A 25,869-nucleotide genomic window follows, 5' to 3' on the forward strand; every position below is an offset into this window, starting at 1 on the left:
TCACATCTCCTTTGAACTTTCCCCCTCTCACCTTAAATGCATACCCCCCTAGTTTTAGACATTTCAACTCTGGGTAAAACATTCTGACCATCAGCCCTATCCAGGCATCTGATAATGTTACAGACTTCTATCAAGTCTCCCCTCAGCCTCTGCTGCTCCAGAGAAAACAGCCTGAGTTTTTCTAGCCTCTCCTTATAGCTCATACCCTCTAATCCAGGCAGCATCCTGGTAAACCTCTTCTGTACCCTCTCCAAAGCCTCCACATCCCTCCTGTAATGTGGTGACTCGAATTGAACACAGTACTCTCAGTGCGGTCTAACCAAAGTCTCATCAAACTGCAACATGACACCCTGACTCTTACACTCAGTTCCCCGACCAATAAAGACAAGCATGCCATACACCTTTTTCACCACCCTATCTACTTGTCTGGCCACTTTCAGGGAGCTATGGACTTGAACCCCAAGATCCTTCTGTCCATCAATGTTGTTCAGAGGCCTGCCATTAACTGTATACTTTTCCTTCACATTTCATCCCCCAAGGTGCAGCACCTCACATGTACCCAGAGTAAACTCTTTCTACAATTCCTCCACCCATACCTGCAACTGATCTCTATCCCACTGTATCCCTTGACAACCTTCTACACCAATCACAACTCCAACCAATCTTTGTATCATCTGCAAACCTATTAACCCACCCATCTACATATTCATCCAAGTCATATATTACAGACAGCAGAGGTCCCAGTATGGATCCGTGCAGAACACCACCAGTCACCGTCCTCCAGCCTGGAAAGCACCCTTTCACCACTACCCTCTGCCTTCATTGGGCAAGCCAATTCTGGATCCACCTGGCCAAGTCACCCTGGGATGCCTATGATTCCTGGTGAGAGTCTTGCATTGTGCAGCCAGGGGTTAGATTCCCAGTGAAGCTCTCTGCATCATGCACACTGAGCTCCTCAGCCCTGTGGCACATTGGTGGGCAGCAAGACTCCACCAACTGTCCCTGTCCATTGTGGGCCCTAGCCCAGGGTGGTGTCTTGGTTTTGAAGGTCCTCATTAAGTGAACTTGTCAGGTGTTCTTTGGCAGGCTTCCATCATCTTTTCCCAACTGCCAGTTTGCCAGGGTGTGTTTCTGGGAGGTGAAATGTGTGATGTCAGTATCAGTCACCTCTCTGTCACGATGTCCTGCAGGGACCTCTCACCAGTCCTTATTAGCACTTCTTCGTTGGTGATTCTGTCTTGTCATTTGATGCTTGGAATCTTGCAATAGGCAGTGCTGGTGTGAGATGTCTAACTTACATGTCTCTTCCAATATCTTGCTGCTGTTCCTGTCCAATTGTCAGCTACAGCACAGGGTTAGAAACAGAGTCAAGCTCCCTCTACACTGTCCCCCCATCAAACACTCCCAGGGCAGGAACAGCACAGGGTTAGATACAGAGTCAAGCTCCCTCTACACTGTCCCCCCATCAAACACTCCCAGGGCAGGAACAGCACAGGGTTAGATACAGAGTCAAGCTCCCTCTACACTGTCCCTCCATCAAACACTCCCAGGACAGGAACAGCACAGGGTTAGATACAGAGTCAAGCTCCCTCTACACTGTCCCTCCATCAAACACTCCCAGGGCAGGAACAGCACAGGGTTAGATACATTCAAGCTCCCTCTACACTGCCCCCATCAAACACTCCCAGGGCAGGAACAGCACAGGGTTAGATACAGAGTCAAGCTCCCTCTACACTGTCCCCCCATCAAACACTCCCAGGGCAGGAACAGCACAGGATTAGATACAGAGTCAAGCTCCCTCTACACTGTCCCCCCATCAAACACTCCCACGGTAGGAACAGCATGGGGTTACATACAGAGTAAACTCTCTCTACATTGTCCCCATCAAACACTTCAGGAAAGGCACAGCATGGGGTTAGATACAGAGTAAATATGCACCCCCAGGCTTACACCTACACCCACCCACAGCCCAGAACCATCAGGGAAAGGAGAGGGAGAGAGGTAAGGGGTGAGAAGGGGCAAGGAGAGTGTAGGAGGGATGTGAGGGAAGGGCTGGAGATTCGGGTTCCTTCAGTCTTGTCTCGGTTTTGGGTTTTGACACTGACTGTTGTTCCCCAGTTACTTCCCCGGAATGCTGCTGCTGTCGTAGTTGTTGTTTTGGGATCTCTCTGATGTTTGTGAAGATTCACACCCACTGTGTTGCATGGCAATGAGTGAGAACCATTCTCACAACCATTCACACTGTTGCTCATGATATAGTAGCAACAGGACTAGGCTCTCCCTGTGTGAGGGTGGGGGGGAGCGGGTGGCCTGGCTTCAATTCCAAGTCCGCCTGAGAATGGGAACCCACAAATCTGGTGAGAAGGAGAGAGAGAGAGATGGACAGACAGACAGAGAGACAGAGACACAGTGTAACAGAGAAACAGAGGGATCGACAGACAGTCAGAGAAAGAGAAATGGACAGAGAGGTAGAGTGACAGAGAGCAAAGGAGTGACAGAGAGAGAGACAAAAATAGAGATTGACAGAGTGAGAGAGAGAGACAGACAGACAGAAAGAGAGAAAGAGAAAATGAGTCATAGAGACAGAGTGTGACATAGAAAGAAAGAGTTACAGAGAGACAGAAAACGAGTGACAGACAGAGAGGGTGGGAGACAGAGACTTGGAATGCTGTCAAGTAATGAGATTGGGCTAGTAGTTCATCATCCCAGTGAATGGTCTGAGGTCAAATCTCACTGCAACAGATGGTGACCTTTCGATTCAATTAAAAAACAAATCTGGGATTAAAAGCTGACTATGCAGCCATTGTCAAAACCCCATCATGTTCATTAACATCCCTCAGGGAAGGATATCTGCTGGGCGACATGTGACTCAGCACCGTGGACCCAGCCGAAATGGTCAGCAACCTTCTCCACATCAAACCAACTCACAAAACAATGAACCTGGACACATCACCCAATGTCTATCGATCCAGGCACCAGAACCAGTCCTGTCAACCCTGCAAGGTCCTCCTCACTAACATCTGGGGGCTAGTGCCAATATTGGGAGAGTTGTCTCACAGACTCAGCAAACAACAGCCTGACACAGTCATACTCACGGAATCATACCTTACAGACAATGTCCCAGACCCCACCGACACCATTCCTGGATATGTCCTGTCCCACCAGCAGGACAGACCCAGCAGTCGGGGCTGCACAGTGGGATACAGTTGGGAGAGAGTTGCTCTGGGAGTCCTCAACATTGAGTCCAGACCCCATGAATTATTCATCAATCTCCCTGTTTTCTTTTAGGTTTTGTGACCTTAGCTTTTGTTAATTTGCTTTGTGATAGTGAGGACTGCAGATGCTGGAAATGTCAGAGTTGATAAAGTGGATAAAGCACAGCAAGTCAGGCAGCACCAGAGGAGCAAGGGGAGTCAACATTTCAGGTTGGAACCTTTCATTCTGAGCATGTGTCAAACCTTATTCCTATCACATTAAACTTTCTCCAGAACACGTAAAGCAGTGGCTAACCACACTGTACCAGAAACTGGGATCAATGGGTACTGGGGCAAACTCTCTGCTGGTTAGAGTCATACCTGACATATAGGAAGATGTTGTGGTTGTTGGAGGTCAGTCATCTCAGCTCCAGGACATCTCTGCAGGAGTCCCTCAGGGTAGTGTCCTAGGCTCAACCATCTTCAGCTGCTTCATCAATGACCTTCCCTCCATCATAAGGTCCGAAGTGAGGATGTTCGCCAATGATTTCACAATGTTCAGCACCGTTGGCTATTCCTCAGGTACTGAAGGACTCCATGTTAAAATACAACAAGATCTGGACAATACCCAGGCTTGGGCTGACAAGTGGCAAGTAATATTCGTGTCGCACAAATGCCAGGCTATGACCATCACCAATAAAAGACAAACTAACCACAACCCCTTGACATTCAAGGCCATGACCATCACTGAATCCCACACAATCAGCTTGGATTTACCATTGACCAGAAACTGAAATAGACTCACCAAATGAACGGTGACTACAGGAGCATGTCAGAGGCTGGGAATACTGCAGCGAGTGACTCATCTCCTGATTCCCCAAAGCCCTGTCCACCATCTACAAGGTACAAGTCAGGAGTGTGATGGAATACTCCCCACTTGCCTGGATGGGGGCAGCTCCAACAACACTCAAGAAGCTCAACACCGTCCAGGACAAAGCAGCTGCTTGATTGACACCACATCCACACCTCCAACGCCGATGCTCAATTACAGCTGTGAGTTCCATCTATAAGACGCACTGTAGAAATTAACTGGAGATCCTCAGACAGCACCTTCCAAACCCACAACCACTTCCAACTAGAAAGACAAGGGCAGCAGATAGATGGGATCTCCACCCCCTTCAAGTTCCCCTCCAAGTCACTCACCATCCTGACTTGGAAATATGTTGCCGTTCCTTCACTGTCGCTGGGTCAGAATCCTGGGATTCCCTCCCTCAGGGCATTGTGGGTCAACCCACACCCACATGGACTGCAGTGATTCAAGAGGCAGCTCAACCCCACCTTCTCAAGGGGCAACTAGGGACGGGCAATAAAATGCTAACCAATCAGCGATGCCCATGTCCCATGAGTGAATTTAAAACATTATTTATCACTTAAAACTTTAACTCATAAGGAGAATGCGATGCTGAGCCATGAGAAACCTCCTCTTTGCTGACTAACCTCTGTTTCCCTATCCCCGACTGTGGGCCTAGCTAGTGACACCCACAACCCTGCACTCGAATTACGATTGATAATATTCCTCTGACATCAACAGAGATGTGTGCTCAGGATCGGTGGTTGGTGTTGTATAAGCTTACAGCTCTGAAAGGGTTAATGTCAGAGATAGCCTTCAGCTCCACCCAGTCTAATGATGTCAGAAGGATGTGGGTGAGGAACGGCAGAATATTTCAGAGGGGTAATCCTCACGGTGAGCGAGTGTCTCACTTACTCATGCAGCATGTAACCAATGGTTCATTCATGAGATGTAGGCATCACTGGTTAGACCAGCATTTGTTACCCAGGGTCAAGAGTGTGGTGCTGAAAAAGCACAGCAGGTCAGGCAGCCTCCGAGGAGCAGGAAAATCGACATTTCCGGCAGGAGCCCTTCATCAGGAATGAGGCTGGGAGACTCGGGGGTGGAGAGATAAATGGGAGGGGGGGTGGGTCGGGGGGGGAATGTAGCTGAGAGTGCAATGGGTGGATGGAGGTCGGGGTAAAGGTGATAGGTCGGAGGGAGGGTTGAGTGGATAGAGGGGAAGGGAGATGGGCAGGTGGGACAGGTCATGAGGATGGTGCTGAGCTGGAAGGTTGGAACTGGGTTAAGGTGGGGGGGGAGGGGAAATGAGGAAACTGGTGAAGTCTACATTGATATCATGGGGTTGGAGGGTCCTTAAGAGTCAACCACATTAGTGTGGGTCTGGAGTCACATGTAGGCCAGACCTTGGGTCAATGACTCTAATATCGCTTTATGTAATTCAATGTTATATTGTCTTTAATAATTTTCCTGTAAATTATGGGATGCTTTGCGTTGTTAATGGCAATATAGAAATTGATAAAGTCATCACTGCTCAATCTACAGTGGTTACATGGTCATGAAAATGTCATCCTTAGACTGGTCATCAATTCCCTATGTTCCCACCTCACCAGCTGGTGTGCTGGGATTTGAACCGGTGCCTCTGATGGGAATAGCCTGGACCCTGGATCATTACTGCAGTGATAGCACTGTCTCTCCTCGTATCGTCCGCGTGTTAATGACATTGAGCTCGCAGAACAGACTCAGGCCCTTCAGCCCAGCTGTCGCCTCCTACCCTACACCATCTCCTCCCCCCCCCACCACCACCTTCAGTGCAACCTTCTCTCGCTCCATCCCTCGGGGGTATATCCATCTCCCTCCCCCCGCAATGTATCAATACTGTTCCCCTTGAGTACTCACTATGGGAGCGAGCCCTCACATTCTCCCCACGCTCTGGCGAAGGGGTTTCTCCTGAGTACCCCATTGGATTTTTGGGTGACTGTTTGATACTGATGACGGTGAGCTGCAAACCCTCCTCATTTCCACATCAATCCCTTTCAGCTAAAAGTCTCTATCAGGGTCCCCCCCCCACCCCCCCATCCCCGCCCCAAGCCTTCTCTGTACCCGAGCAAGCAGCCCCAGCCAGCTCAGATGGGCGGAATGGCCTGTTCTGATATTATTCCAAAATCCTAGGGTCGTACAATATTGGAGGCCATTCCTTCCCGTGACATTTGAGCTGCTTTCTCAAACAATAACAGACTTAGTCCCTGCCATTCTCTCCCCAAAACCCTGCTATTGTTTCTCTCCTTCAACATCGCCATCAATGGAATCAGCAAAGCAACAAGTAGACTGGTTTGATACTCACCAGAACTGGAGGCCATTCAGCCCCTCGAGCCTGCTCCGCCATTTAATACAATCATGGCTGATCTCCTCCCGGCCTCAATCTGCCCGCCCTCCATGACCCTTCAACCCGTTACTGATTAAACATCTCCTCCTTGATAAACTCTCGTCGTTAACCGACATAGTGGGAGTGGGCCCTGGGATTCCCCTTCGGTTTAAACATTCCCAGTGAATAGCGTCAATAACAAGTGGAAGGTTTGGTATTAACTTACTCCAGCGTCCCCCCAGACTCTCAGACCTGCACTGATGTGCAGTCTGAGCCCCTGCTCCCCATTGGTGTATTTTGTAATGTCATGATTCTGCGGTTACTCTCATGAACATAGCTGATGCTGAGATTTATAGCTCACACTGAGTGTATATCACCTCAATGAACTGGGCTGCCTCCTGTTATAGATGCTTTTGCTAAACGTGTACAATTTTTCAGGTCTTTATGTATGATTTTATTTTATTCTTATTGTGCTCTGAGTTAATTGGAAGTTGGAAACATTTGTCAATGCCTGCAGATAAGATCGAGTTCAGGCGGCTTAATTCGATCGAGGCTGAACGCATTGCTCAAGCCTTTAGCTTTCCTTCATAAATAAGTGCTTGTGACATTTTAATTTTCAGGCTGCAGACAGCTTACTCCATGGCTGGGCTGTGGAACAAGAGGGTGACTGAAGGAGACATGCAATGGTGTTAGCAAGCTCCAAGCTGTCAAACAATTAAATACCAAAACTATCCTCTTTGGAACCACTAAATTGCTAGAGTCACATTTTCCTGTGATTTATTTGCTGCTAAGTTGCTGATCTCAATGAGGTTGCCATGGAGAGAGTGAGCTCCGCCAGACCTGCTATTGTACAACATGACCGGAGATATTCATGATCCTGTAGGGAACACACCTCCTCAGTAATAACAATCTTAGAACATAGAAGAATACAGCGCAGTACAGGCCCTTTGGCCCTCGATGTTGCACCGATCCAAGCCCACCTAACCTATACTAACCCACTATCCTCCATATACCTATCCAATGCCCGCTTAAATGCCCATAAAGAGGGAGAGTCCACCACTGCTACTGGCAGGGCATTCCATGAACTTACGACTCATCTTAATGTGATTGGATTTTACACTCATCTTGAGGGAGAGAAGAATGGGTCCAAGACTAGTATTTTAGATTTAAATAAAGGCATTTATAGGGTCATAAAATCATAGAACTCCTACAGTGCACATAGAGGCCATTCAGCCCATCAGGTCTGCACTGACCCTACAAAGAGCATCCCACCACTCCCCACCCCATCCTTGTAAGCCTACATTACCCACGGCTAACCCATCTAACACTTTCCCGGACACTAAGAGTAATTTAGATTAGATTAGATTCCCTACAGTGAGGAAACAGGCCCTTCAGCCCAACAAGTCCACACCGACCCTCCGAAGAGTAACCCACCCAGACCCATTTCCCTCTGACTAATGCACCTAACATTATGGGCAGTTTGGAATGGCCAATTCACCTGACCTGCACATCTTTGGACTGTGGGAGGAAACCGGAGCACGCGGAGGAAAGCCACGCAGACACGGGGAGAACGTGCAAACTCCACACAGTCAGTCTCCTGAGGGTGGAACTGAACCGGGGTCCCTGGTGCTATGAGGCAGCAGTGCTAACCACTGAGCCACTGTACTGGCCCTAAAATGAAATTTCTACCCCTACATCAGTCACAGTTTCATGGTTATCATCAGACTCTTAATTCCAGATTCGGGAGTGTGGTGCTGGATAAGCACAGCAGGTCTGGCAGCATCCGAGCAGCAGGAAAAATCAACGTTTCGGGCAGGAGCCCCTTCATCAGGAATCTCAATTCCAGATCACCTTTTTTTACTGAATTCTATCTGCCACAGCAGGATTTGAACATTGATCAACAGAACATTACTTGGGATTAATAGTCTAGTGATAATACCACCCCCTCTCAAAGAGCTGGTCAAAGCAAAGATGCAAATGAGATTATGTGATAGATTACTTGAGATACAGTGCAAACATTTAAGGGTATATTAGTCCAGATGGGGGTAGCTCCAACAACACTGAAGAAGCTTGACACCATCCAGGACAAAGCAGCTCACTGATTGGCACCACATCCACAAACATCCGCTCCTTCACCACTGACACTCAGTAGCAGCAGTGTGGACCATCTACAAGGTGCACTGTAGAAATTCACCAAAGATCCTCAGACAGCACCTTCCAAACCCACGACCACTTCCATCCAGAAGGATAAGGGCAGCAGATACATGGGAACACCACTCCCTGCAGGTTCCCCTCCAAGCCCTCACCATCCTGAATTGGAAATATATCGCCATTCCTTCAGTGTCACTGGGTCAGAATCCTGGGATTCGCTCCCTCAGGGCATTGTGGGTCAACCCACAGCACATGGACTGCAGCGGTTCAAGAAGGCAGCTCACCCCCACCTTCTCAAGGGGCAACTAGGGACGGGCAGGAAACGTTGGGCACAGCCAATGACACCCACATCCCACAAGTGAATGAAATTGTTTGGAAATACACAGAACAGATACATTCTTACGAGAAAGAAAAGTTTCTCGTAAGAGAAAGAAAAGGGGTAGGAATCATAATCTGTGTAAATGAAAACAAATCAGGCATATATCAGACTTTAAGCAAAAGCATGTAACTGTGCAAAGATGGGTGACATGTCAGAAGGTTGGATAGAATATAACTCTGTGGGAAGCTAGAGAAGTGATTGCTGGGCCTCTTGCTGAGATATTTGTATCATCGATAGTCACAGGTGAGGTGCTAGAAGACTGGAGGTTGGCTAACGTGGTGCCACTGTTTAAGAAGGGTGGTAAGAACAAGCCAGGGAACTATAGACCAGTGAGCCTGACCTCGGTGGTGAGCAAGTTGTTGGAGGGAATCCTGAGGGACAGGATGTACATGTTTTTGGAAAGGCAAGGACTGATTAGGAATAGTCAATATGGTTTTGTGCGTGGAAAATCATGTCTCACAAACTTAACTGAGCTTTTTGAGGAAGTAACAAAGAGGATTGATGAAGGCAGAGTGGTAGGTGTGATCTATATGGAGTTCAGTAAGGCGTTCGACAAGTTTCCCCATGGGAGACTGATTATAGAGTCATAGAGTCATAGAGATGTACAGCATGGAAACAGACCCTTCAGTCCAACTCGTCCATGCCGACCAGATATCCCAACCCAATCTAGCTCCACCTGCCAGAACCCGACGCATATCCCTCCAAACCCTTCCTATTCATATACCCATCAAAATGCCTCTTAAATATTGCAATTGTACCAGCCTATACCACCTCCTCTGGCAACTCATTCCATACACGTACCACCCTCTGTGTGAAAAAGTTGCCCCTTAGGTCTCTTTGATATCTTTCCCCTCTCACCTAAACCTATGCCCTCTAGTTCTGGACTCCCGTCCTCAGGGAAAAGACTTTGTCTATTTATCCTATCCATGCCCCTCATAATTTTGTAAACCTCTATAAGGTCACCCCTCAGCCTCCGACGCTCCAGGGAAAACAGCCCCAGCCTGTTCAGCCTCTCCCTATAGCTCAAAGCCTCCAGCCCTGGCAACATCCTTGTAAATCTTTTATGAACCCTTTCAGGTTTCACAACATCTTTCCGCTAGGAAGGAGACCAGAATTACAAGCAATATCCCAACAATGGCCTAACCAATGTCTTGTACAGCCGCAACATGACCTCCCAACTCCTGTACTCAATACTCTGACCAATAAAGGAAAGCATACCAAACGCCTTCTTCACTATCCTATCTACCTGCGACTCCACTTTCAAGGAGCTATGAACCTGCACTCCAAGGTCTCTTTGTTCAGCAACACTCCCTAGGACCTTACCATTAAGTGTAAAAGTCCTGCTAAGATTTGCTTTCCCAAAATGCAGCACCTCGCATTTATCTGAATTAAACTCCATTTGCCACTTCTCAGCCCATTGGCCCATCTGGTCCAGATCCTGTTGTAATCTGAGGTAACCCTCTTCGCTGTCCACTACACCTCCAATTTTGGTGTCATCTGCAAACTTACTAAGTGTATCTCTTATGCTCGCATCCAAATCATTTATGTAAATGACAAAAAATAGAGGGCCCAGCACCGATCCTTGTGACACTCCACTGGTCACAGGCCTCCAGTCTGAAAAACAACCCTCCACCACCACCCTCTGTCTTCTACCTTTGAGCTGTACATCTCTATGATTCTGTGACTGTATAACTCTATAACCAACAGCACAGAATGACCAAAAAATGGATAAAGAATGAAAATGTAGAATATGAGAGGAATTTAGCCAGAGAGACAAAAAAATGATGGTAAGACTTTTGAGAGATACTTTAAAAAGCAAAAAGATAATAATTTGAACATGGGTCCCATCGAAAATTGGTCTCAGTATTTAAAAATTAAAGATGGTAAGTCAGGAGATGTCCAATGAATTGAATTGGTATTTTACATCTTTACAGACAATACAAGCAACATCCCAAAGACAGCAAGAAGTCACGAAATGGACAAAGGGGAGGAACTGAAGAAAATCACAATCAAATTGTTGGAAATCTGAGCTGAAAGGTCTTGGGTTCTCACGGACTCTATCCTCCAAATGACAAATGAGATATTTGATTCAGTAGTTTTAATTTTCCAAAACCCCCCCTTGGTTGGAGGAAGGTTCAACTCAGTCGACAAATAGTGAATAGAATTGTTATTCAGAAGGGGACAGAGACTGAAAGCAGTAAGGGACTGCCAGAGGGAACATGTTCAAATTTATTATTGATGTGATTATAGCAAGGCATTCAGGTAATAGGGCAGGGTCACCATGGTTTGGTTAAAGGTAAATCACATTGAAATGGGGTTCAGTGTTTGGGGGGCAGGAGCTGGGACAGCAAGATGGTAGAGAATTAGAGGGAAGACTGTGAGGGGGGCAGGTGAGGAGGTGGGAGAGTAAGGGGTAGAATCAGGGGGAGACTGAGGGGTGTCGAACCAGAGGATGGAGAATGAGGAGGATAGGTGGGGGGGGGGAGGAGAGTATCGAGAATGAGTCCCTGATACCCCCACCCTTCCACCAGACAAAGATCCTACCACCCTCGCTATGCCTGATTGGTCTTGGAATGCCCCACTCACACTATTTCGATGGCCATTTGTTAATGCCAGGAAACACAGCCTGTACAGAAACCTTCCACAATCTGGGAGGGGGCCTTTCAGTCTCTACAACAGTGGATGGAAACTGCTTTCACAAACTGGTCATCCTGTGCTTTGACTGTTCAGACCCATAAGGTTACAAAATTAAACTTTAAAACAAAGGTGCTGAGAGAGAGAGAGAGAGAGAGCGAGAGAAACAGAGAGAGAAATCGATAGAGAGTGTGAGAGAGAGAGAGAGTGAGAGAGAGAGAGTGAGAGAGAGAGAGAGACAGAGAGAGCAAGAGAAACAGAGAGAGAGAGACAGAGAGTGTGAGAGACAGAGACAGAGAGAGAGAGGGAGAGCAAGAGAGACAAAGTGAGAGCAGGAGAGAGAGAGATAGAGAGAGAGAGAGAGACAGGAGTTTATCAGGAATTTTGAGGATATTTAACTGAGCCTACTCCTCACTTTTTCCATAAAACACAACAACACTTTACACAATTTCCCTTCTGCAAGTGACTGTGTAATTTGGCTCTCCCTGACCTGTCAGTGTATTCCCGATCACCCCAGCTCACTGAGAAACACCCTTCACTTCTTTTGTCAATGATCCCTGGCTTCTGTTTCCTGCTCCATTTCTCTTTAATTACAACATCAAAACATATTTACCTCAAGGAGACTGCTCTGGTAGTTATGAAACACTATTGCAAACATAATTGGGATTACATTGTGTTTATATCTTGACGTAGCTTGGAGCCCACACTTTAAACAGATGGGTGGTGGCGAGCTGGGAGGGATCCTTACATAACAGACACCAATGTGAATGGTGATGTCATAGCCACAAAATACAGACCATTCAGCCCCTCAGGCATGGGCTAGCATTCTGCAATTTCAGCATTGATCTCCCACCTCACCACTATTTTAATCTGAAGATGGTGGGGACCACTGGAGGAGTTGAGATGGATCATTCACTCGGCACATCTGGCTGAAGGTTGTAACTATAGCTTCAGCCTTATCTTTTGCACCGATCTGCTGGGCTCTCTCATCATTGAAGATGGAGGTATTTGTGAAGCCTTCTCCTCCAGTGAGTTGTTTAATTGTCCATCACCATTCATGACAGGATGTCGCAAGACAGCAGAGCTTACATCTGATCCATTGGTTGTGGGCTCGCTTAGCTCTGTCTATCACTGGCTGTTTATGCTGTTTGGTGTGCAAGTAGTCCTGAAAAATGTGTTGCTGGAAAAGCGCAGCAGGTCAGGCAGCATCCAAGGAGCAGGAGAATCAATGTTTCGGGCATAAGCCCTTCTTCAGGAATGAGGAGGGTGTGCCAAGCAGGCTAAGATAAAAGGTAGGGAGGAGGGACTTGGGTGAAGGGCTTTGGGAATGCGATAGGTGGAAGGAGGTCAAGGTGAGGGTGATAAGGTGAGGGTGATAGGCCGGAGTGGGGGTGGGGGCGGAGAGGTCGGGAAGAAGATTGCAGGTTAGGAAGGCGGTGCTGAGTTCGAGGGTTGGGACTGAGACAAGGTAGGGGGGAGGCGAAATGAGGAAACTGGAGAAATCTGAGTTCATCCCTTGTGGTTGGAGGGTTCCTAGGCGGGAGATGAGGCGCTCTTCCTCCAACCGTCGTGTTGCTATGGTCTGGCGACGGAGGAGGCCAAAGACCTGCATGTCCTTGGTGGAGTGGGAGGGGGGGTTGAAGTGTTGAGCTACGGAGCGGTTGGGTTGGTTGGTCCGGGTGTCCCAGAGGTGTTCTCTGAAACGTTCTGCAAGTAGGCGGCCTGTCTCCCCAATGTAGAGGAGGCCACATCGGGTGCAGTAAATGATGTGTGTGGAGGTGCAGGTGAATTTGTGATGGATATGGAAGGATCCCTTGGGGCCTTGGTGGGAAGTAAGGGGGGATGTGTGGGTGCAAGTTTTGCATTTCTTGCGGTTGTAGGGGAAGGTGCTGGGAGTGGAGGTTGGATTGGTGGGGGTGTGTGGACCTGACGAGGGAGTCACAGAGGGAGTGGTCTTTCCGGAACACTGATAGGGGAAGTAGTGCAAGTAGTCCTGTTTGGCAGCTTCACCAGGTCGATACCTCACCCTCAGTTATACCTGCTGCTGCTCCTGGCATGCCCTCCTGCACTCTCCGCTGAACCAGGGGTGATCCCCTGGCTGGATGGGAATGGTTGAGTAGGGGATATGCCGGGCCATGAGGTTACAGATTGTGTTGGAGTACAGTTCTGCTGCTGCTGATGGCCCACAGTGCCTCATGGATGCCTGGTCTTGAGTTGTTAGATCTGTACGAAGTCTGTCCCATTTAGCACAGTGATAGTGCCCCACACAACACGATGGAGGGGATTATCAATGTGAAGGTGGGATCTCACCTCCACAGGGACGGTGAGGTGGTTGCTCTTACCAATACCGTCATGGACAGATACATCTGCAGCCGGCAGATTGGTGGGGATGAGGTGAAGTATGTTTTTCCCTCTTGTTGGTTCCCTCACCACCTGCCGCAGCCCCAGTCTAGCAGCGATGTCCTTTAGGACCCGACCAGCTCAATCAGTCGTATTGCTGCTGACCCACACTGGGTGGTGGACATTGAAATCCCCCACCCAGGGCCCATTCTGTGCCCTTTCCACCCTCAGAGCTTCCTCCAAGTGTTGTTCAACATAGAGGAGTATCGGGTCATCGACCAAGGGAGGATGGTACATGGTAACCATTCCCTACTGAAGACCAGATCTGAGGTATCCAATGTTTGGTGACACTGACTGTACAGGAAATCTAGGCACGATCTTCACAAAGCCATCAGGATGTCACGAGACAATGTCAGACTAAACTAGAGTCCCAGACTAACCACCCAAACACACGTAGAGTGTGGCAAGGCTGACACAATATAACAGGCAATAAGGCCAAGTCGAGTAGAATCACTGACAGCAATGCATCCCTTCCCGATGAGTTCAGTGTATTCTGTGCTGGTTTTATACAGAAGGTCAGTGAAATGATGCCACCTGCCCTGACAGCCTCGGGTATACCTGTACCCACAGTCACCACCGCAGGGGGCAGATCGACCTTCTTGTGGGTGAACTCATGGACAGTGACTGGCCTGGAACCGAGTGTCCGGCCATGCACTCAGATCCTGTGTGGACCAGCTGGGGGAGTATTTGCAGACACCTTTAACCTCCCCTTTCTATGATGTCAGATTCCCAAGAAGACCATCATCATCCTGGTGCCAAAAAAAGCCAGGCAGCCTGCCTTAATGACTACCGCCCAGTCACTTTGACATCCATCATTATGAAGCACTTCAAGACTCACACCAACTCCAGCCTCCCAGATTGCCTTGATCCACTACAATTTGCCGACCTTCGCAATAGGTGCATGGCCAATGCCATTTCCCTGGCCCCCAAACCCATCCCTGGAACATCCGGATAACAAAATACCTACATCAGACTCCTACTTATTGCCTTTAGCTCTGCCTTCACCACCATAGGCCCAACAAAACTCATCTCCAGAGTCCGAGACCGAGGACTCCTCTCCCCTCTCGGTAACTGGATCCTTGATTTCCTGACCCACAGACCACAATCAGTAAGGATACCATCTCCACAATAATCCTCAATACCAGTGGCTCGCAAGGCTGTGTACTCAATTCCTTACTAAAGTCTTTATACACTCATGACTGTGTGGCCAAATTCAGCTCAAACCCCATTTACACATTTGGTGATGACACCATCATTGTGGGTCGGATCTCAAACAACGCCGAGAGAGAGTACAGGAAGGAGATAGACAGCTTAGTTACGTGGTTTAAAGACAACAATCTCTCCCTCAATGTCAGCAAACTGAAGGAGCTGGTCATCGACTCCAGGAGGCAGAGTGGAGGATACGTCCCTGGCTGTATCAGTGGTGCTGAGGTGGAGGTGATCGAGAGCATCAAGTTCCAAGGAATAAATATCACCAACAATCCGTCCTGGTCCATCCACATCGATGCTACAGTCAAGAAAGCACACCAACATCTCTACTTTCTCAGAAGGCTAAGGAAATTTGGTATGTCCACAATGACTCTTACCAATGTTTATTGGTGCACCAGAGAAAGCATCCTATCCAGATGCATCACAGCTTGGGATGGCAACTCCTCTGCCCAAGACTGTAAGAAATTACAGAGAGCTGTGAACAGAGCCCAGCCTATCACACAAACCAGTCTCTGTCTATACTTCCCACTGCCTAGAGGGAATTCCTGAAGAAGGGCTTATGCCCGACACGTCGATTCTCCTGCTCCTTGGATGCTGCCTGACCTGCTGCGCTTTTCCAGCAACACATTTTTCAGCACTGCCTAGAGGGAAGCAAGCAACATCATCAAAGACCCCTCCGACCCCAGTTATAAAAAAGGTTGAAAACACATACCGACAGATTTAAAAACAGCTTCCTACCTGCTGTTATCAGAATTAAGAATAGACCTCTCGTGTATTTGAGTTGGTCTTTCTCTGCACCTTCTCTGTTATGGTAACACTGTATTCAGCATTTTGGTCTATTACCCTGACGTACTTATGTAAGGTCTGATTGATTAGGATAACACACAAAACAATACTTTTCACTGTATCTCAGTCCATGTGACAATAATAAATCAAATCAAACCAGTCCAGGAGCAGGTTTCCTTGCCCAAGTTTAATCTGGAGCCATGAGACCTCATGAGGTCCGGAGTGAATGCTGAGGACTTCGAGGGCAACTCCCTCCCGACTGTATCCCATGATTCAGGGCGGTGGGTATCTGGAAGGCGTTGCCAGCAGAGGTGGTAGAGGCAGGCACGGTAGATTCATTTAAGATGCGACTGGACAGATACATGAATAAGTGGGTAGCAGAGGGATACAAATGCTTAGGAATTGGGCAACAGGTTTAGACAGTACATTTGGATCGGCTCAGGCTTGGAGGGCCGAAGGGCCTGTTCCTGGGCTGTAAGTTTTCTTTGTTCTCCTTTGTTCTATGATGCCGTTCCCCCTCTGCCGATGAGATGGGATATATCCGGGGATGGTGATGGTGGGGTCTGGGACATTGTCTATCAGGTGTGATTCCGTGAGTATGACTGTGTCAGGCTATTGTTTGATTAGTCTGTGAGACCGCTCTCCCAATATTGGTACTAGGCCCCAGATGTTAGTGAGGAGCACGTTGCAGGGTTGACAGGACTGGTTCTGCTGTTGGCATTTCTGGTGTCAATGTTGCCTCTGAGCTGCACACTCTGAAGTTCTGCGCATGGTGATGGGCATCAGCACAGTGACCGGAGCACCGGCTGCTGGTTCAGGAAGTAACTGCTACTCTCTGACCTTGGTGGGCCGTGCTGCTGGTGAGAGAACTAGGAGGAACACTAGTGTCTGACCCAGTTTTGACTTTTACAAATAAGCCATTGCAGTTTGGAGATAAAAGTCATATGTAGGCCAGACCAGGTCAGGATGGCGGATTTATCCTTGTCAAAAATGTGCCAGGGTCAGATTTTACATCAATCTGTGATGTAATGGTCATCATTTTGGAAACTCGCATTTTATTCCCTATTAATTGCACTTAAGCTCCCCAGAGGCTGAGAGGCCAGATGCTGTCAGGGTGTTGGCTTTAGCTTCATCGTTGCCAGCCCAGTAACATAATTTGACAGTGTGAACCTTTTCCCGCGTATGGAGTCGGGTATTACAAGGGGGCATAGCTTTAAATTAAGGGGGGGTAGATATAGGACTGAAGTTAGGGGTAGGTTCTTCACTCAGCGAGTCGTAAGTTCATGGAATGCCCTGCCAGTAGCAGTGGTGGACTCTCCCTCTTTATGGGCATTTAAGCGGGCATTGGATAGGTATATGGAGGATAGTGGGTTAGTATAGGTTAGGTTGGCTTGGATCGGCGCAACATCGAGGGCCAAAGGGCCTGTACTGCGCTGTATTCTTCTATGTTCTATGTTCTATAACCAGGAGGCTGTTAGTCCCCTGAACACATCTGTGATCTACCCAGAAGTTTATACAACTGTAAAAATAACTTCAACCTTTTCTGTTCAAGGCCAGCATTCCATTAGCCTTTTAAATTATTTTATCTTCTTATCTAGCAGTTTTTAAATGAAACAAAAACTCAGATTTTAATTGATCCATTTGAGAAGGTAAACCTCAGGAAACGCAGTGAGTAGCCGTTTGGGATTTTGCCAACGGATCAGATTTAATGATTTAACTGTGATGCAATCACACTCTGCCACCATGCTCTAAATGAGTAAATTCTCAAGATGAGCTCTGACAAACTTCATTCTAAATTTTAACAGTAGAAAATGTTCAATTGACACCCATCGTCACACCCTAGGAGCCTCTCGTCACTTACTGATGCTGCTGTTACATCACAATAACACTGACACTCAGCTTGTTACATCTCATTCAGTCGGTGGTTGTGGGCATCACTGGCTTACTCGTCTCTAATTGCCCCGAAAAGGTGGTAAATTCTCCATGTGAATCGCTGTCATCTGAGTGTTTCAGGTACACTCATTGTGCTGCTAACTTTGTTTCGAAAGGTTACAGTCTGAACTCAGTCTCACCACTGAATGACTGTAGCCTGACACCCTGTGCAGTGCCAAGGGGGTGCTGCACTGCCAGAACAACTGTCTTCAGGTTGGGGCTATAATACAAAGGGCCTGTTCAGAAAACCAGCAAGGAAAGCACTCCCTCCACCACCAGCGCTCAGTAGCAGCAGTGTGTACCATCTACAAGATGCGCTGCCGAAATTCACCAAAGATCCTCAGACAGCACCTTCCAAACCTATGACCACTTTCATCTAGAAGGACAAGGGCAGCAGATACATGGGGACACCACTTTCTGCAAGTTCCTCTCCAAGTCACATAGTATCCTGACTTGGAAATATATCACCGTTCCTTCAGTGTCGCTGGGTCAGAATCCTGGAATTCCTTCCCCAGGAGCATTGTGGGTCACCCTACAGCACATGGACTGCAGCGGTTCGAGAAAGCAGCTCACCCCCACCTCCTCAAGGGGGCAACTAGGGATGGACCAGCCAGCAATGTCCACACTCAATAAAAAGTAAGTTACCCCTTCAGCAGTTTCACTGGGTGGTTTGTTGCACCAACTCTGTGTGGTGTTCACGCTGAAGGAGTGCACCTCATTCCCAGTGCTATCCCCATCAGCTTCTCATATCTGTTCAATATCTTTCTGTTCACTCACCCGTCCATTTGAAATATTGCCTCTGAATCTGACTCAACCACTGAGCTCGGGAACCCTCGCCTCTCACCGCACCTCCCACCCCCATCCCCAGCAGCAAAGATGTACGTACTGACCTGTGGGTTGAATGTCTAACCTTTAACTTTCGATCAATCACTCTTGACGTCCTGAATCATTTCCCCAGGAGCTGCTTGTGCTTAAGTTGGAGAACCAGGATATGTGCAGAAGAATGACCACATTCTTACAGATTGTGTCATGTATTGCTTGCAAGACAGAGCTTTTCACTGTGCCTCGGTACACGTGACAATAAATTCAATTCAATTCATGTTTTACAGTGTCCTAAGGATGTTAAAAGCACTATATGAACACAGATCTTTCTGATGTGTCTGGCACCATTGCCTCTCTCTGATGGGATCCTCCGGGATTGGGAGTAATTCCTTTCCGTTGGATTGACTGGGTTCAGAGATGACTGACTGCTCAGCCTTATGGGCATCACAATGGCTCAGTGGTTAGCACTTTTGCCTCACAGCTCCAGTGACCTGGGTTCGATCCCAGCCTCAGGCGACTGACTGTGTGGAGTTTGCACATTCTCCCCGTGTCTGTGTGAGTTTCCTCTGTCAGTGCTTTGAGGAGATCCCTCAAGCACTTCTCCCTCCTTCCTGGGAGCCTTCTCCTGTGCCTGAGCACAGCCATTACCTCCGGAGCCCTGCATCAGGTACTCGGGGACTCTGCCCTCCCCAATGTGAGGTGATTACTGTGCTCCAAGATTCGAAGGTGGCCACTGCTCAGAACATTGGTGTCAGACAGTCACTGGTTTTTGGGGAATTTGCAAACTCACTGCTGAAGGAGCGCCCCCAGTCTGCTGGAGCTCATCCAAGAGTCCATCACTGAAAGGACCCTTTTATGAAACATGCACTGGGGCAATATATAAGAATAGCCATCTGCTAGATTGGTGTTGTTACTGGATTAATTGTCTGGAGAACCCAAGAGTGTAAATTAACTTGGAAAGTTAATTAAACCAGAATTGAATCATGTTCAGTTTTGGAGCAGTTTTAGAACTAAGATGAGGAGGAATTTCTTCACCCAGAGAGTGGTTAATCTGTGGAACTCATTCCCACAGAGGGCTGAGGAGGCCAGGTCATCGAATGTATTGAAGTCAGAGATAGATTCGTTCTTGATGAGTAAGGGGATCAAGGGTTACGGGGAGAGAGAGCGGGAGATTGGGGTTGAGAAACTATCAGCCATGATTGAATGGTAGTGCGGACGCGATGGGCTGAATGGCCTTATTCTGCTCCAATATCACATGGTGTTATGGTTTTAGAATTTATCTTGTTTAAAACGCTGGTACAAGTAAAAGTGGCCACGGAGAACAGGATTGCTATAAAAACCTGACTGAAAAGGCTCACTTTTCTTTAGTGCCTGTTTCAACCAGCAGACATCCCAAACTGCTCCGAAGCCAATCAATTGCTGTGTTATTTTTGGGACTCTCCTGACAAAGCAATGTCACGTTGCAAAGGAAATCTTTCCCCAGTCGGGAGAACTCGATCCTAATCCATAAATAATCCATAATCACCTGGTGAATTAACCAAACGTTATCAACCGGATGGTTCCAGAAGATAAACAGAACAGCAACAGCAATGTCCCATGTGGTAAGAATCAATAAATAATGATATACAAAACAACAAGATGTGGGAGCATGTGGCCATTCAGTCCATCCAGTCTGCTCTGTCATTCAATGAGATCATGTCTGAGCTGATCAATGTCTATAACGCATGACTGGGTCTAATATTCCTGTAAGTGTGCAGTATACCATATGCTGCATTATACTGTGCATATGGCTCGTTTAGAACAAATTGCACTAATAGATGCAATATTCCTGTATATAGACAGTATGTTTAGATTAGAGCGGTGCTGGAAAAGCACAGCAGGTCAGGCAGCGCTCCTCGGATGCTGCCTGACCTGCTGTGCTTTTCCAGCACCACCCTAATCTAGACTCTGGTTTCCAGCATCTGCAGTCATTGTTTTTACCTATAGGCAGTATGTAACATTCTAACATGTTGCATTACTGGTTGCAGTGTAGCCAAAAGGGCAGTATATACCTCATGGATTACAGGTTGCAGTGCTGCATGTACAGACAGTATATACCTCATGGATTACAGGTTGCAGTGCTGCATGTACAGACAGTATATACCTCATGGATTACAGGTTGCAGTGCTGCATATACAGACAGTATATACCTCATGGATTACAGGTTGCAGTGCTGCATATACAGACAGTATATACCTCATGGATTACAGGTTGCAGTGCTGCATGTACAGACAGTATATACCTCATGGATTACAGGTTGCAGTGCTGCATATACAGACAGTATACACCTCATGGATTACAGGTTGCAGTGCTGCATATACAGACAGTATATACCTCATGGATTACAGGTTGCAGTGCTGCATGTACAGACAGTATATACCTCATGGATTACAGGTTGCAGTGCTGCATGTACAGACAGTATATACCTCATGGATTACAGGTTGCAGTGCTGCATGTACAGACAGTATATACCTCATGGATTACAGGTTGCAGTGCTGCATATACAGACAGTATATACCTCATGGATTACAGGTTGCAGTGCTGCATGTACAGACAGTATATACCTCATGGATTACAGGTTGCAGTGCTGCATATACAGACAGTATATACCTCATGGATTACAGGTTGCAGTGCTGCATGTACAGACAGTATATACCTCATGGATTACAGGTTGCAGTGCTGCATGTACAGACAGTATATATCTCATGGATTACAGGTTGCAGTGCTGCATATACAGACAGTATATACCTCATGGATTACAGGTTGCAGTGCTGCATGTACAGACAGTATATACCTCATGGATTACAGGTTGCAGTGCTGCATATACAGACAGTATATACCTCATGGATTACAGGTTGCAGTGCTGCATATACAGACAGTATATACCTCATGGATTACAGGTTGCAGTGCTGCATATACAGACAGTATATACCTCATGGATTACAGGTTGCAGTGCTGCATATACAGACAGTATATACCTCATGGATTACAGGTTGCAGTGCTGCATATACAGACAGTATATACCTCATGGATTTCAGGTTGCAGTGCTGCATGTACAGACAATATACACCTCATGGATTACAGGTTGCAGTGCTGCATATACAGACAGTATATACCTCATGGATTACAGGTTGCAGTGCTGCATATACAGACAGTATATACCTCATGGATTACAGGTTGCAGTGCTGCATATACAGACAATATATACCTCATGGATTACAGGTTGCAGTGCTGCATAAACAGACAGTATATACCTCATGGATTACAGGTTGCAGTGCTGCATATACAGACAGTATATACCTCATGGATTACAGGTTGCAGTGCTGCATGTACAGACAATATACACCTCATGGATTACAGGTTGCAGTGCTGCATAAACAGACAGTATATACCTCATGGATTACAGGTTGCAGTGCTGCATATACAGACAGTATATACCTCATGGATTACAGGTTGCAGTGCTGCATATACAGACAGTATATACCTCATGGATTACAGGTTGCAGTGCTGCATATACAGACAGTATATACCTCATGGATTACAGGTTGCAGTGCTGCATAAACAGACAGTATATACCTTATGGATTACAGGTTGCAGTGCTGCATAAACAGACAGTATATACCTTATGGATTACAGGTTGCAGTGCTGCATAAACAGACAGTATACACCTCATGGATTACAGGTTGCAGTGCTGCATATACAGACAGTATATACCTCATGGATTACAGGTTGCAGTGCTGCATAAACAGACAGTATATATTTTATGGATTACAGGTTGCAATGTTGTTTTAGACAGTTAATTAATAACAAGCTGCATCTCATTCAGGGCAGTAGTGTTGAATGTGTTATTGTCCTGTGTTTGTTCTCAGTTTATCGGCGATATTCAGGGTAGCTAAAGATGTGCTAATTATTAGTATTGTGAGACTGGCTGCAAACTGTGCTTCCTGTTAATGGGATCAGCATTAAGGAGGTTTAAACACACCAGTCCTGTCTTCCTTATCCCTTATCTAATTATTACTAGTTCATCAGTCCCTGTTTGGAATAATTCCATTCAAAGATTCTCAATTCACCCTTGGATATTAAAAAGGAAGCTCTAAACTTGAAGGAGAGTTCAATTTGAAATATGGCTGCACATTGAAAGGAACTAAACGGGTTTTATTTGTGCAGCAGGCATTTGATATTCATTCAGAATTATTAAGGATTGCAATCCACAAGTTGAAATTGCTGTGTGCATTATTCTGAGTGCACTGGTTATTAGATTAATGACTCTTGGGGGAAAAGCCAGCCTTTCTCTGCCTGTATAATAACATTGCAAATCACAGGCAGTTCTCTCTGCTATAAACTTGGTGTCAGTCGTAGACTTTGCTCAGTAATTTTAAATAAACAACTGATTTTGGAGTTACCATCTTATAGAAGACGGAAGGAGAGTGACTGTTCTCTTAATGCGAGAGAGAATATTATGAATATTCTCAGAGTAGTGTCCACTTCTCTGAGCCAGGAGACCCATGTTCAAGTCTCACTTGCTCGAGAAATCCCTGAACAGGTTGATTAGAGAATATCTGAAACTGTTTGCTTAAAAACTGTCTTTTTCCAGCCCCTTTGGGAAAGAGGCAAGGACCTTTCTTTAACGATAAGAAATCATTTGCTCCAAACAATTTAAATCACGTATGGTTGAGAAAGAGGAAAGAACGTTTGAAAAGCAGATGATGTTCCCACAAAACTCTGCTCAGAGTACAACTCTCAAGAAATTGAAAGGCTGAGAAGTTACTGTGAACCTGTCTCGACTTGGACATAACAGCGATTGGAGAACTGTGTAAGCCTGTGGTGTCTGTATAACGAAAAGGATAGAGTCATCGAGTCATAGAGATGTACAGCATGGAAACAGACCCTTCGGTCCAACCCGTCCATGCTGACCAGATATCCCAACCCAATCTAGTCCCACCTGCCAGCACCCAGCCCATATCCCTCTAAACCCTTCCTATTCATATACCCATCCAAATGCCTCTGAAATGTTGCAGTTGTACCAGCCTCCATCACATCCTCTGGCAGCTCATTCCATACACGTACCACCCTCTGTGTGAAAAGGTTGCCCCTTAGGTCCCTTTTATACCTTTCCCGTCTCACCCTAAACCTATGCCCTCTAGTTCTGGACTCCCACGCCTCAGGGAAGAGACGTTGTCTATTTATCCTATCCATGCCCATCATGATTTTATAAACCTCTATAAGGTCACCCTTCAGCCTCCGACTTGGAAATCTAGAGAAGATCCAAAAGGGGGGAGAGTTAAACAAAGTTTTACCCCTAAGGAAAAATAAACCCAAAGACACTGAGGTCAACATCCTGAAGGTTATGATTGGGTTTCAGAGATGAGGTCTACACAAGCATATTTCCATCTGTCAGGGAGTCCAGTACGTAATGCCTTTCAGATGATCACCTATTGTCCAATCTGGAATTCAGTAGAACATCGCTACCGGAGATCAGCAGCACACAGAAACGCTCTTTGGACCATTGAGAATGCACTGGTCAAAAGCAAACAGCTACCCACACTTATTGCAAGTGAACGGGAGTGGGGGAGGGGGGCTAGTGAATGCCCCTGGGAGATGGGTGGTGAATGCCCAACATACTCCGGTGGGGTAGGGGGGTGGTGAATGCCCAACGTGTCCCTGTGGGAGAGGGGGTTGGTGAATACCCAACATGCCCCTGTGGGGGAGGGGGGTGGTGAATGCCCAACGTGCCCCTGTGTGGGAGGGGGGTGGTGAATACCCAACATGCCCCTGTGGGGGAGGGGGATGGTGAATGCCCAACGTGCCCCTGTGGGGGAGGGGGGTGGTGAATACCCAACATGCCCCTGTGGGGGAGGGGTGGTGGTGAATGCCCAATGTGCCCCTGTGGGGGAGAGGGGTGGTGAATGCCCAATGTGCCCCTGTGGGGGAGGGGGGTGGTGAATGCCCAATGTGCCCCTGTGGGGGAGGGGGGTGGTGAATGCCCAATGTGCCCCTGTGGAGGTGGGGGGTGGTGAATGCCCAACGTGCCCCTGTGGGGGAGGGGGGTGGTGAATGCCCAACGTGCCCCTGTGGGGAGAGGCTGAGGTAGATTACTGTGTTCCAGGATGCTGCAAAACCCCATGGAGTAAGATAAAGAGGGTTGGGATGAAGTACAAACTCTAGTACAGGTTAGTTGGGCTAAATGCCTGTTTCTGTACTACAATAGTTCAGGAGATTTTCCAAATCACAAAGGAAGATTTTCTGCTAACGTTTCCTCCAGAAACAAAAATTACACATGGGGGTGAGGATTTTCCCTGGAATTACCCTGTTCCCAGGTTCATTTCACAGATTCAGGGAAAATGCAGCATGTGAGGAGGCCATTCGGTCCTCTGTACCTGTACCAGTGATACAGCCCAGGAGCGCAGGGAAACCTCCCTCGCCCATCTTCAAACAAAAGCATAAACAGATCAAACACACAGGCAGGGCCTTGGATTCACAGGAAGTCTGATCAGCAATCACTCTGCTGGGTCCCCAGTCTGTGTCTCTCTAACCCTGACTTCCCCCACTGCCCCCCCACCCCTCCGTGATAAGAATGTAACAGATTGGGGTGGAAGGTGGCCATTCAGGCCATCGGACTTGTTGCACCATTCAATACTACCACAGCTGCTCTCCCTTCACCGTTTTCCTACTCTGTGTCCAAATCTGATGATTCCCTTGGGCCCAGGTATCCATCTGGAATCCATCCATTTACTGAGAAACAATGGGAAAGATAAACTCAAACAGACTAAAGCTCTCTCTCTACACGGTCCCCCATCAAACACTCCCAGGACAGGGACAGCAGCATGGAGTTGGATACAATGTAAAGCTCCCTTAAATCTTCTTTAAATGAACTTTCAAACTATGTCTAGTGTCACAAGGAGAAAGCAGGAGAATGGGGAAATGATGAGCTGCTCATTCTGAGATCAGTCCAGAGCGGGCTGTGGGTGGGTAGATGGCCTGAATGACCTCCTCCTATACTTTAACAATTCTGTAACTGGAGATTACAGGCGGTGATGCTCCCCTCGTGACGGTGCGTGGTATTTAATTTAAGCAGCCAATTTGTCATGGTTGTGGAGTGGAAAAAGAT

The 25,869-nt window shown here is 47.3% G+C and overlaps 1 protein-coding gene across 2 annotated transcripts in view; it reads right to left on the reverse strand.

Moving 5' to 3' along the window:
• ca10a (carbonic anhydrase 10 (inactive)a) overlaps window positions 1-25,869 on the reverse strand; it is a 723,416-nt gene that overhangs the window by 630,546 nt on the left and 67,001 nt on the right. The window lies entirely within an intron of this gene.

This window comes from Chiloscyllium plagiosum, unplaced genomic scaffold (assembly GCF_037043375.1).
Source record: "Chiloscyllium plagiosum isolate Xiang-an unplaced genomic scaffold, Cpla_swu_hap1 HiC_scaffold_25, whole genome shotgun sequence".
In the NCBI taxonomy this organism is placed as follows: Eukaryota; Metazoa; Chordata; class Chondrichthyes; order Orectolobiformes; family Hemiscylliidae; genus Chiloscyllium; species Chiloscyllium plagiosum.